Raw genomic sequence first — 13,465 nt, 5'->3', positions numbered from 1 at the left:
GCTCGAATTTGAGAGTAGGTCGTCGAGCTACCAAAGCAGGGGAGCCATCCCCTCTGCCGAGGATCAAAATTGCGATGGTATGTTTTCGGATCATCATTAGGGATGTTTCCAAGACCATCGCTAATAGCTCCTTGTGCAGCTCTAGCGTGACGTAAATGAAGTGCCTACCTTCCTTAAATCTACATCGTAATGGCATTTTTCGTATTTTCCACCACTGCACATCTTAGTGGCTCGAACGTAGTGACATTATTATTAATTCCCCCCACTGCAAATTTTTGCAATAAAAATTACTTTCGTGCTTAAACTTGATTGCAACAATCGGATATAATTCTCTTTTCTATAATCCGAATTTCGATGTCTGCAGTATTTCTTAAAATGTCCTATTTCACCACAATAGAAACATTCACGTTCAGATCTAAATTTCTTCACAATACTTGGCGAATTCCATTTCTCATTAAAATTTTCTTTCTGGCGATCGTTATTACACGGAATAGCTTGTGGATCATACTGAAAATTGGCAATGAGATTTTCTTTAAAGTAATAATAATTATCATCATAAATTTCTGACCTTTCAGCAGGAATAAGCTGTAAAGCACACGAAAACCAAAGATCGAAATTCACACTAAATCTCTTCGCTTTCTGTTCAAAGAGTTCGAAGTACCGTCGAATTCCACACTTCTTGGCATCAATTTTAAACATCTCATTCACTAATTTTTTCTAAAGTAGGAAATCCTTAATAACAATAATATTTGTCACCAATTCTTTCAAAAACTTAATAAAACATTTCTGGAACGGATCCCATCGCTGCCACCAATTAATACATAGCTGTAGCGTATCAAGCTATATTAAAGAACTGTTCAGTTTCTTTATAAAAACATTTATTTCACAACAAATACAATAACAAATATAAAGTACCCGTAACGGGATAGTTAAATCTTATAAAGGAAACTAGAAAAAGTGCCCGTAGCGGGATATATGAAAACTCACCCGTAACGGGATGGATAAAATATCATAAAACAAACTAGATAAACCCGTAAAGGGTAATATGAAAACTCAAATTCCACACAAAACTAATTCTAAAAAATCAACAACTTTCTGGTGTTCTAATTTTATCGTCTGCTTTTATTATTTGTATTTCGTCATAAAATATTTCATTGATGTGCGCATGCTCTTCTTCTCCGTTACATCGTACCGAAGAAAAAAAAGGGAAGCCCATTTGAGAGGCACAGGGAACCGGTAAAAATCCTTTCGTACCGCGCATTGACTCGCGTTTGCTTTGGTGCCTTTCATTTCTTGTGGTGCCTCTCATTTTTAAAGGCACATTAGTTATGTGCCTCTAACGCGAGAAAATAAAGGGTACATTTAGCTTGTGCCTTTTATTTAAGAGGTACAGTTTTTAGAGTGTACCTATCAAATAAAATCAAAGTAACAAAGAACAAAGCGGATTACGATTTCTTTACGTGAGCATGGCACGAGGAATGTGATTTGCTTATTTGTGCTAGCAAAGTCTGAAACTGCCAGAAACAAGCTTACGTAATATTTGATCGATCCCTAAAGGAAGAATCGGAATATTTATCCTAAAAATGAAAAATTCAGTATTTTTCCTTTACGCTTGAAATGAGATTTTTTGCCACTCGAGTTTTACCTTTAAATAACAGATTTGGAGAATTCTATTTGCATAACCTTTGAGATTCCGACAAGCGTTTTGATTAGAAATAGCCGCGCTTTCCTCTCTCTGCGAACAATGTCACCATTTGACACGGTTGAATAAGAGAATCTCCATGGAAAGTGGGAGAATATTAACATTTAGGTGAGGGAATGGTCTGAGAATTCCTTTTATTGAGACTATTGTGAACGCAATAGTCTCCTTATAAAAAAAAGTAAATAAATAAATAAACAGTGTTTGACACTGTTTATTTATTTAATTTTTTTTTTACTGCGGAAACCGAAACAAACCAGTTAAATTGAAAAAAAAAAGTTATAAAACTTTTTTTAAAAATGGATTAAAGAATTCTATTTTTTTCAGAAAATTTCCTCAATTTATCGGGAAATTTTTGGGTGTCATTAGAAAGAAAAACAAATTCTTTCAGGTCCAAAAAAAATATTAATATTAATAATAATTATTAAATAAATAAAACAAAATAAAAAAGTAGTTGTTAAAGTTTTGACAAATTATTTTTTTTCAAAACAAAATTTGAATTCCTGAATTAGAAGCTAGGGCTTTCTTACATTTTAAAACAGAATTATATTCGAAATGTGACATTAAATGATATAATATACTTCGAAATTATTTTCCTGGATACTGGTACTGGCGATAGGATAAATATCAACCAATTGTTGTATTCAATAATAATAAGAAATATATGACATGAAATTTTATTTGTTAAAGCGGCTTAAATGACAGTTCAAGCAGGGAACGGTTTTATTTGTCTTTTATTATTTATTAAATTTTTAATTTTAAAAATTTCAATTGTTGTTGTTGTAGTTAATTTACGTCGCACTAGAGCTGCACATTGGGCGGTCTGGGAAACACCCCTGAGGATGATCCGAAGACATGCCATCACAATTTTGATCCTCTGCAGAGGAGATAGCACCCCCCCCCTTCGGTAGCCCGACGACCTGCACTCGAAGTCAAGCACTTTACGGTAGAACAGTTTAACGAGGACCAATACCGCACACCCTCGGTCTATACGCAGACTGAATCCAATGATGCTTGACTTCGGTGATCTGGTGTAAGAATTTCAATTTAGATGTTAGAGTCACGGTGGCTCAGGGGAGAGCGCGATCGCCTGTCGATGAGGTGCACCGGTTTCGAATCCCAGCAATTACTGTTCTACACGAATTCCACACCTGGCTCGCATTGACGACAGTGCTGACGTAAAATAACTTCAGTGGTAGACGGATCATGGATTCTCTTAAAAAAGAGAAGGCACCAGCAAGGGTTACCATAAACAAGAAATTCGATCCTTTAGTAGTCCAAGCTGAATGACATCTTTCGTATTTTCCACCACTGCGCAGTTTATGTTCGTTACGTCGGACTACTAAATTGATCCGTGCTCAGGCCTTCTTTCTATTAGGAGTTGTTGGTTTGAATCCCTCTTGACGTCCAGCTAGTAGTGGGAGGTTTTCCTCAACATGTAACGCAAATGAGTGCTAGTTCTATCAAAAAGTCCACCACGACAACAAATTTCTCCCAATATTTGATGCAGGAGTTCCCTTGTCTTCTGGATAGGCTTCAAAATTGCAAGGCTACGGCGTTGATCGTTAGTAGTCGAAAACCCCAAAAATTGGGTTGAGTGTTCAACGACGGTTATAAAATAAAATATAAATGTTACATCTAATTTAACTATCTCCCTCTTTGTTAGATTTGACATCAAATAAAGCACGAGCTTATAAAATAAAGATCTTGAGAGGGAAAAATACACTACGCCACAATAAGGTAGAGACACTTTTTTTTTAGTTTCATTTTTTCAAAAATTTCTCAAGAAAAACTTCGAGGATTAATTTTTAACTTCAAAGATCATGTGATTTCTCATAATTATCGAAACGTTTCAGAAGTTTGAGAGGCAGGCAATAAATTGCGAACGAAAACAAGTATTCTGAACACCCTATGCCAAAAATTATACATTTTTATAAGAGAACTAATCTTTTTGTGATATGTTTTGTGGCTAATAACTTTAAAGATATTTAATAAATTAAAAAAAAAAAAAATTGAGCAATTTTTAACTAATTACGAAAGTTATGAGTTTCTAACGTAGTTCTTTTATTTACTGCGCAAGCATAAAAAAAATTAAAATTTTTTTCCCCTTCAGAATTTATGAAATGAATCGTATTTGGTAACTAATGGAAAAAGTTAGGTTTGAATATTTTTTCCCCCCAATGCCCCACCTGTGGTAACACCCGTCAATTCAGGCATTTACAGGGCGATTTTGTTCGCTCTCTTTCAGGGGCACCATATTAGATGGGCCAACGTCGCTCCCGCAGTGAGGACAGATAGTACAGAGAAGGAAAGAACATCCATGCCTTGCCCGGGATTCGTACCCAGAACCTTTCTGATGCAAGGACAGTTCCCTGCCCCCTACACAGGCCGGTCGGAATATCTTAGTTTCTAGAAAATAATTTAAGTAACTTTTGTAACTTTTAAAATGATAAAGGGTTTTCACTCATATTTCATTTTTTATCATAAGAAAAAATGTAATAACAAATAATGCTTCATAAATTTTCCTTATAAAAGTATGAAAGAAAACATACTTTTATAAGGGATGATTCCCCACAATGCTGATGTCATTTATAATAAAACTTGCTTACAATCTGTTGACAACTCCCGTATCATTTAGAACAGGGCTGCCCAACTGCAAAGAGTCCACGGGCCAGAATTCCGGTCACTGATCACTTGGGGGGCCGCAGTTTGAAAAAGTTGAACAATAACCTCTTATACAATAACAAATAATAGTTGAATTATGAATTATAAAACAATGGAACAGAAGGATTATAAAACAATTTGCTTACATTTTAATGGGAAAAATTGAGGCCGATCAGCCTGAATAAGAAGTTGGCGAGCCGCACATTATGTGTTGGGGGCCGCTAGTTGGACAGCCCTGATTTAGAGCTTTCTTTTTAGTTACAAAAACTACTCAGAAAATTTTCAAGATATTTAGTTTAGACTTTATTCATTAATTATTAAATACGATTCAATAATAATTCATTAATTATTAAATACGATGAAAAAGTTTTTTTTATTTAAAAAATTTTTTTTTTACGCATGCGCAGTATGAAAGCACTACATTAAGTGCTCACATCTTGCGAAAGCTTTAAAAAAAATTTTCTCTACATTTTAAGGTGGTAATTTTGATTTTAACCAGTGTGGATCTAACCGATCCCCAAAACGGTTACGGTTATTCCCAAAATTACAACTTTAGGCATCGGAGAAATCAGCGAAGATCTGATACATTCAAAATGGCGCTACAGTGGGTAAAAGCCCACTGCAGTGTTGCCAGATCGGGTTTACAAGTAGCGGATTAGACTACTTTCAAAAGTCCCCGCTACTTTTTGGGCCACTCATTTTTTTCCGAACGCTACAAATCTTAAAAATGCGTTACACAAAGAATTTTCTTTACTAATTTTTTTTTCTAACATTCCTGTTGTAGACATTTCTGCCTTTCACAAAATACAGAGTTACGTAATTAAGTTAATAATCTGTTTGGCAAGAGCAGTTTACTCCGGATATGTATTTTAAATCACTATACTCTCGATATCTCAAAGTTGGAAGGACGCTAAAAAAAATTTCGAGATAGCGAGTTTTCGAGTTCAGAACTAAATAAGTAGAAAAATATATTCTAAAATATTACATATATTATGAAACATAACAATGACTATAAGTTTAGAAACAACAATGCTAATTTTATTTTTAAAAGATAAAAATAATTATGCATTAAATAGAAAAGAATTTGTTTATAATAAACTTACAGTGTGATTTTTCTGGAAAAAAAAATTCAATTTCTATTTCGAAAAAATTTCGACATAGGAATTCAAATTAACATTAGGTGGATTAATGCCAAGCAAGGGGAAAAATATTTTTTTGACATAAAAAGTTTTTCGAGATATCGAGAGTGTACTGTAGCTGTTCAAAATGAATAAAAAGAAAAATATGTCTATTTTATTTTTTTAAGCCCTTTAATAGCTGTTTCAAAATATGTGTAGCTCATTATAACGATGATTTCACCGGCTATCATGAATTATCGTTGTAATGAACATTTACTGTCAAAACTGCCCGTCTAGCTATTTCAACGTTAAATATGTGTAGCTCATTATAACGATGATTTCACCCGCTTTTATGAATTGTCGTTGTAATGAGCTTCTGTCAAAATTGCCCATCTACAGAGATGCCAACTGCTCCGGACACGCCGAAATTATTGAAAAAACGGTAAATAACTACAAGTAAATTTTGCATATATTTGACTATTTTTGCTTGCTTTTTAAAAGGTATAGCATGATAAAAGCATTCTAAAGTGGGGAATTATATAAGCCTACGAATTACTTGGAAATAGTGGTGGATAAAAATCTACTAAATTGAATTTATTAAACCAAGAATCACAATTGATAAACTACCACTTTAAAATATATATTTGCTGTCCGGAGCAAGTAGGCATCTATGCATCTAACTATTTCAACGTTAAATATGTGTAGCTCATTATAACGATGATTTCACCCGCTTTTATGAATTGTCGTTGTAATGAGCTTCTGTCAAAATTGCCCATCTACAGAGATGCCAACTGCTCCGGACACGCCGAAATTATTGAAAAAACGGTAAATAACTACAAGTAAATTTTGCATATATTTGACTATTTTTGCTTGCTTTTTAAAAGGTATAGCATGATAAAAGCATTCTAAAGTGGGGAATTATATAAGCCTACGAATTACTTGGAAATAGTGGTGGATAAAAATCTACTAAATTGAATTTATTAAACCAAGAATCACAATTGATAAACTACCACTTTAAAATATATATTTGCTGTCCGGAGCAAGTAGGCATCTATGCATCTAACTATTTCAACGTTAAATATGTGTAGCTCATTATAACGATGATTTCACCCGCTTTTATGAATTGTCGATGCAATGAACTTTCACAGTCAAAACTGATCACCTAGCTATTTCAACGCTAAATACGAGTAGCTCATTATTATGATAATTTCACCCGCTTTTATGAATTGCCGTTGCAATGTACTTTCACTGTCAAAACTGCTCATCTCTAAATCTGTTGTTTTTAACAACCGAGGTTTTCAATTCACGAAAACATGCTCAACAACTCGACATCATTTAAAATACAAGTATGTTTTGAATGGCTCTTCAGTGTCTGTTGAACTTATTCAAGGTGGATCACAAAGGGCATTGAATAAAGGGAAGACACAAACTCTTTCTGGTGGGATATTAAAGTATAAGATGTACTTCTGGAGTCTATCGAGCGTTGCAAACCGAATGAAGGTTGATTTTGCGAAGGTTTATTCCCCGTATAATAAAAGCATTGTTTCCTAGTAGGTGAAGGTCTCTCTTATTATCAGAGGGAAATTATTCCGCTAATAATAATAATGAAGTACCCCCCGTTTGAAGAAGAAAAAAAAACGCGAGACTTCATTATTATGTCTTTTAAAAATTTCTAAGGTTTTTCTCTTCTCTTCTTAAACCTTAGGTTTAGAAAAGTGAAAAACTAAAAATAACGATAAAAGAAGAGTCACCCTATTAAACTGTCATTGAACATTATTCATGGAAATTAAACAGTCAAAACTGAATAAAATTACTTAGACAAAAAATAGATATAAATAACAACAAATTATTCCACTAATAATAATGCAGTACCCCCTAAAAAAAACAGAGCATGAGATTTATCTTTCTTTAATAAAAATTTTATAATAAAAATTTCTATAATAAAAATTTTTAAGTTTTTTCCCTGATCTTCGTAAATCCTAGGTTTGGGGAAGTGGAAAATTAAAAAAAATAATAAAAGAAGAGCCCACTACATTAAACTGTTATTGAACATTATTCATGTAAATTAAACAGTCAAAAATGAATAAATTACTTCGATAAAAAAATATATATAAATAATAACAAATGAAGAGTAATATAGAAACACGTATCAGGGTGCACAGTCAGGTTTTTCACCAAAAAATAAGCAACTTTTAAGTACTTTTCAAGCACTCAAATAAAATTTTTTAATCACTTTCGAAAAAAAAAATCATAATTAGGATTTGCGCAATGATAAAAATTATTTTTTTTCCCTATCGCTTCAAGTTCTTATTTTATGAATCAATAAAATTCAAAATCATTTTCGAAAACCTTACCATGACAAAATAACTACTTTTTGATAAATATTGCAGAGAAAATAGTGAATTTTTTGTAATTTAAAATGACAATCGACTTGGAAAAAAAAAAAAGAATCTCTTTTCGAAAGATAGAAAATTAAGAACTTTTTACAAACCCCGAATAAAAAAAAGCACCTTTAAGGGCTTTAAAAAAACGTAAATAAAAAATAAGCACCTTTAAGAAGAACTTTATAAAAACGCTACGCACCCTGTGTATGTTTCTGCGCATCCAAATCTACAAAATGATAATTAAACGTTTTAAGTACTTTAAGTCAGGGCTTTTAAGTAGAGAGTTTTATAATATCACAAACTGATCGAGAGAAAATTAAGTTTACACTATTCCCAGTGAGCATGCGCAATGGCATCGTTGCACACACGTGACCTGCAGTTATCCCAATCTTTAATTTCTTATAATTTAGATTTCTACAGCACATGAAAAAAAGAAGAATAAGGATTAAATTTTTCAATATTTAATGAGGAATAGCATTATTATAATTTTTTTTTTTGGTTAACTGTTGTTTACAGAAGGAGTTAATTAAAAAAGAATTTACCTCTTTTTGGATTTAACATTAAAAAAAAAAAACCCCACCAAACATTAAAAATTAATTTATTATTTTTAAGATTAAATATACCGGGCAATATCAACTACCATATTCAGATTACGCTCAAGACATTTTAAAGGAATGTTAAATATCCTCTGATGGTCAAAGAGGTTGCAATACTTGTCCTCACTGTCCTGAAATCAAACTCTCCAGGTCATATTTTTAATTGTCTTTCTCAACAACATAGACCCTAGCCCCATAGACTATCAACCGCTTTATTCGCCAAGAGTCTTTGACATTGCAAGGACTATTCTGGACGCGTTCGGCGCTATTTGGACGAGACAACAACAAACAAGATTAAATATATTTTAAGATAAAAATATATCTTTTAAAATAATCTAAAATAAAATATTCCTCAAAATATTGACATTATAAACTATTTAACAATCGAAAAATTTCGATCGGATATAATATTATTGCTTAATTTAGTGTCTCAAATCATTTATTTAGATTACAGCATTAACCAGCTCAGTATTAACGTAAAATCTAAGTATTTAAAACTCAGCGGTAAAGAGTTTCTTATTTTATTTATTTATTTTTTTAAAATAAAATTTCGTACGTACACTTTAATTAGTAATAACAATAATTATTGGATAAATATTGCTTACTTTTTTTAGTTTCACAGTTTTAACGACTATTATGATACAACTTTTACCATTCACTTCATTGCTTTACATGTAGAGAGGGTGAATCCTGAGCCCCCCACAAAGGAGAAAAAGCCCCTTCTCACTATACGAAACCAAAACAGATCACTGACTGCAATGCTGATAGGTGGGAAAAACCCCAATAAAATTACCGAAATTTAAACATCAATATCTGAGTAACAGAAATCTTTGAACCCCTTCATTACCTCTCGGCAGGGGTGATTGCGAGCCCAAGTCAAAATTCAGGAAAATTTCTTGAGTGAAAAAAAAACAAAAAAAAAACCAGTTTAAATTGAAAAATTAGAAAAAAATTTAAACCAGTTTTTTTTCCCCTTTTCTCAATATTTCTTAGTTTACTTAAAATATATTTAAAATTTTACACATACCTATGATGACCTGAAGAAGTAATTAAAATTTACAAATATGTCTTTCTTTCTTGAGTTTATGATTATAACAACTATTTACTGATAAAAAGTGAATATTAATCATGAACATAAGCTTATAAAATATCTATCTGGCTCTCCCTTACAAACAAATAAAATAAACTGTGTTTTTAAGTTCCACTTTCGAAAATTTGATATCCGGAAACTTCTGTGATCAATAATTTTTTGAAACGTCTGAACCTTCTATCTCTGTTAGCGAAAATTCCGGAAATCCGGATTTTTTCCGGAGAACAATCAGCCCTGCTCTCGTCAGCTAGGGTGAAGACCGGTTCTATGTTTTGATCTTTCCCTCTCTTCCTCTTCTCAGTTGTATAGTTTGTCTACTGTAAGAACTCCCCCCTTCACAGAGGCCGTCTACTGCTATGGAAACAAGAATAGCGCATTTCAGGGAAAGTAGCTTTTTTTTCACTCTAGGGCTAACACAATAGACAGAAGAAAAAGAGTCCCTTGCTCTCGCCGACCCGATACCCCACACCCCTACTTGAAATAGTTATACCTCGTTACCACAGTCACCACCACTGGTCTAGACAAATGGCTAGGGGAGTTCTTACTTTAGACAAACTATACGGTGAGGAAAAAGAGAAGGAAAAAAAACGGACCACTCTTAATAACTTTTGATCTAATGATCGGATCTTCATGTATGAGGGGGTGATCACATATATGCTAATTAATAATTGCAGACGATAATTTAAGTTACGAAATGAGAAGCAAAAACGTATGAATGAACATATCCTTTTTTCCACGAATTCCGATTTCTGACTCCAAAATATAGGAGATAGCTGTAATCTTGGAAATAAGGCCCCAATAGTTTGGTCAGGAAAGCGCTCCAAAGTTTGGACCCCTTAATATTAATTTTACTTTTTGGGCATTTCGCTATATTTCGAAAACTTTTTAAACGAATTTAAAAATCTTTGCCCATAATTATAAAATTTGTTAATCGAAAGATAATTCCATGAAAAAAAAAAACTTTTAGAAAATTGCTGTATTTAACAATGGTCGAAACAAATTTGAATTGTAAGGTATACAATTTCTTGCATCATTTTAAAGAACATAATTTTGTTTGGCGAAATACAAAATTTCAGCAAAATCGGTTGAATAGTTCCTGAGAACTTTTTCAAAAAACTCAGATATTTAAAATTCGATTATGTGCCCTGTATTCCCATTACTAATGTTTTTTTGCTTCTTCTAATCTATCCTAATCAGATATTAAAATATTAATGAATAAATTAATATTATATCTGGTATTCACCCCAGTTTTTATGTTATACCGGCCAACTCTTTTCAAAAACGTTTTTTACAAGAATTATAATATTTGAAGTCATATTGTCGACAATTCATTTTTCACCATCGTCTAAAACACAAAAAGATTAAGAGCTAGTCTACCATAGGTATTTATTTAAATGTAATGATACTTAAAATTAGATTAAATCAAATTTGTTAAAACAGGAATCAAGCATGAATGCTGCAACAGCATTCAATTATCTTCCGGAAGATTTGGCAGCTATGCTACTTGATTGTCGGCATTCTTTGATTTCCGTCTTAAACAGTAACCATAGCTGCCAGTATGGATAAAAAAAAGTAGATTTTACGAAATAATATAAATTTCATGATAATTGTTGCAGAATGTACTAAACATTTTACACATAGGGATTTTTATAGTCATCGAAATAGGAAAACTGCAATATTTTCCAGTTATGATTGACATTAAACATATTTGAAATGTTACGTATTATGTTTATTCATAATTTCGACTATTAACAGGCATTTAGTTCATCAAAGATAATTGAAAAATATTTTTTTTAAAAATTAATTTAAAAAGAGTTCTGAATGAAAGTAAACTGAAAATTTTAGAAGAAAAAAGAGTTTTGAACTGATTTCTTTAAATGAGGTTCGCTTTATTATGTATCAGTAATACTTATTTAAATATTCAAGTAAGCAAGCAATAATCTGTACAAAAATTCTATTTCAATAGGGATTTTTTTATATAGCAAACTTACTCAATTTTAAGGAATTTTCTAAAATGTACAAAACCAGAAGAATTTTAATTAAATTAATAGACCAGGAGAAACTGGCGTCATCCAGTAGTCTACTGAAAAATCTAGTAGAGTTGGCAACTACAAATAAAATATTTAAGCTCTTATTTATCATTTACAAGACATTTATTGTTTTTTATATTAGAAACTGTGAAAAAAAAATTATAACTCGCGATTCTTGATCATTTTTACTTGTAGAAATATTTTAATTAAACAATAAATAAAGTAAATAATTCGTAATTTATTACATTATGCATTAATTTATTACACCAAGGTAGAACATGGTGTAACCGTAAATGTTACGTCTTGGCTGAAAGATAACACTTACTTTCCCCCTTTTAAGACATGTATTGATTAAAGTTGGATATTCATGCAATTAAAATTGTCTTTTTTAAATTTTTTTTTATATGCATTGTAGCCAACTCTTTGGGTTTACTAGAGTGAGTTTACTTTAAATATTTTTTCTTCCAACGGTTCCCACCCCCCGATTGAGGCAGTAGGGCAGATTTGTTAGCCACTCTTTCAAGAGCACTATATTATGTGGCCAACGTTGCTCCCATAGTAAGGACAGATCATGAAAGAAATTCATGCCTCTTCCGGTGTTTGAACCCAGGACCTTTCTGATCTGAGGTCAGCTCCATGACCACCTACACAGCCCGGTCGGCTTAGTTTCAAATATAAAATGACCACCATTATATCTAATTAAATCGACGATACATCACGTGAAGCTATTATGAGAACTCTGAATAAATGCTTTTCAAAAAGTGCAAAAGTTAGAAGTTACGACTGTGTTCATCTAACAAGATAAGAATTTAATTATTAATTTAAGCTAATTTAACGCATTTTGATGTATTTCTATTAGTGGGTCGAAGTTGTTTTTTGCCCGAACTTACCGCATTACTATAAGGATATGATTAATGTAAAAAAGAAAAAGAAGTAAACAAAATAGAATTATGACCTCTTAAATAAAATAGCACTTACCTAAAAAAGAAATAAAATTCGAATCTTCCTCGATCTGTATGTATCGACCGAATGGATTCATTAAAAGGAAGAAGAAACCGGCTTCACTCACTTATGAAAAACACACAGTTTTCACTTCGGAGTGAAATGATGTGTTAAAAAAGTAAACGGCGTGTTCTCTTCAGTAGGTCATACTCATGATCGTCTGCTGTTTCACCCCCATTCGAGAAAACGACTATCTGATGTGTTGAGTCCACGAGCTGACAGCACTGCCCTCTGGCTTTTCTTTCAGGAAGTGAAAATGTTCGATTATTATTTTTTACCTAATTACTCTCAATTTCTGAATAATCCAATCACTTCATATATATGTCTTATTTTTCATTGTTTAAAGAAATTTAGTGGGTTGCGGAGCAAACTCCGCAGGTCGCGCAGCATCAAATCATATTTATTTAAAATTACTGTTTTGTGTTTATCAAGAGGTATTTTACGTGCAAAACTTAGAATATGATTATAAAAAAAAAAGAAGAAAAAAAAAAAGAAAACACTATTTACTTAACGTATTAAATTAAAATAATGAATAGTAAATATTTGTTTAAAATTCTATAGCAATATTAATAGCTAAATTCACATTATTGTTAAACGGCTTCATTGACGAAAAATACATTACGATCCTGAAAGTGCGATCAGTATGGATGGTGTTTTCACTAGAAATGTAAATAATAACAATCTCGAGCTGTATGCCTGCTCTAGTTCCGGTTAGAAAGTTTGCAGCTGCTTACTACATGTTATTCTGTGAGGCGATGTTTTCAAACGGATAATTTTGTTTTCAATAAAAGAAATAACTTAGATAATGTCTGAGCTCAAATCTGCAGTATTTCATAAGATATTAATGTTATTATGTAATTCTGGCGAGTTTGAAGTGAAAAT

General features: G+C 32.1%; 1 protein-coding gene across 1 annotated transcript in view; it reads right to left on the bottom strand.

The window, feature by feature from the left end:
• Nucleotides 1-12,784, bottom strand: part of LOC107444201 (chymotrypsin-like protease CTRL-1) — a 35,002-nt gene extending 22,218 nt beyond the window's left edge. Inside the window, exon 1 of the mRNA XM_087164630.1 lies at nucleotides 12,560-12,784. The gene's annotated coding sequence lies outside the window, so the exon portion shown is untranslated. The remainder of the gene's footprint in view (nucleotides 1-12,559) is intronic.
• Nucleotides 12,785-13,465: the final 681 nt, after the last annotated feature.

Source organism: Parasteatoda tepidariorum, chromosome 5 (genome assembly GCF_982258835.1).
Source record: "Parasteatoda tepidariorum strain Cologne lab strain chromosome 5, Ptep-v5.0, whole genome shotgun sequence".
Taxonomy (NCBI): domain Eukaryota; kingdom Metazoa; phylum Arthropoda; class Arachnida; order Araneae; family Theridiidae; genus Parasteatoda; species Parasteatoda tepidariorum.
This window is presented reverse-complemented; position numbering and strand designations above follow the sequence as displayed.